This window comes from Pinus tabuliformis, chromosome J (assembly GCF_031772625.1).
Source record: "Pinus tabuliformis cultivar Carrire ecotype Pingquan chromosome J, CPIR1, whole genome shotgun sequence".
Lineage (NCBI taxonomy): Eukaryota > Viridiplantae > Streptophyta > Pinopsida > Pinales > Pinaceae > Pinus > Pinus tabuliformis.
This window is the reverse complement of record NC_142295.1, coordinates 506,897,199-506,898,464: the sequence shown is the minus strand read 5'-3', so window position 1 is coordinate 506,898,464 and position 1,266 is coordinate 506,897,199.

Sequence of the window (1,266 nt, the reverse complement as noted above, 5' to 3'; positions counted from 1 at the left end):
TTCAATGAATTAGCATGAAATTTCATTGGTAGGATGAGGATCTGTAGAAGAATTGCTATAATGCCTCCAAGGCCCGCGAGTTGGTCAGTTTTGCAGGAACTTCATAGGTCACTCCACAAAAGGTAGAAACACTAGAAGCAGTGCTAGCAGAAGGAAGCAACCCCGTGCAGGATAAAGGCAAGAGAAAGGTTGCTCATAGTCCAAGGGGAGAAATAAGCGTAAGATGAAAGAGGATCAAGCTATTATGAAAGGAGTTGTACAAATTGAGGCAATGAGGAAATAGAGGATGCAAAGAGAAGAATGACGGAAGAGAGAAGAGCAGTGGAGAAGATTGGAGGAATAAAAGAAGAATCATGAACAAGAAGACAAGTAGAAGCACGAAGAAGAATAAAGGAAACATGCAATCGTAGAAGAAACAATGCAGAAACAAGTTAAAGAGAGAAAATAACTGACAACCAACAGCGGAGGGGGGAGTAAATATGCGAGATCAAGAGCTTGCTCAGTAGATTGAACAATTGATAAAGATCAATGACATGGAGGCAAAACTAGAGCCACAGAAATAAGATGTCGACCTTATGCCTAGCACACAACAGGTCACTATTCAGTCTCCACCACCTCTAGCAGCAGATTCATCTCTAGAAAAGGAAGGGGAAGTTGTTCCTATTGATGATGATCTAGTCATGGACATGTACAGTCTATCGTATGATGAATTCTAGAAGAATATTGTACAAGAGTGTAATAATAATTTTCTAGATGATCTCGCGTCTCCTGTTTTTATGAGAGAAAGGGTAATTATGGCCGACACTAGAAGAGATCCCCATTGCCTCAGCCAACTTGACCTTTGCAGTTGTCGTAAAGTTAAACACTCAGTGTCTTGATGGCCGAGAATAAGCAATTAGCAAAGAACTTGCAAGATGTCAGGCAAGAGGATGAACAACTCCGCACAATAGCTCAGAACGTAGCTTCAGCACAGGCCCACTTGGAGGAAATGAAGGAAGTGATACTTAATGAATTATTGGTGCTTGGAGAGACCATGCATGATCTCTATGAGGAGCTTGTTACCATGCATAATCCATTTTTCTGCGTGCATGGATTGCAACAGTCGTGTAAATACTTTGTCAAAACTCTCAGAAATGTGCAAGCTGCAATCACTATCGTGCATGAATTGAAAATGCGATACAAAGGGGTACCACTTGACTTGTCTAAGAAAATGAAGCAATAGGTAGAGTTGGAGAAAGAAAGAGTGTGGATGTTGATCCATAATAG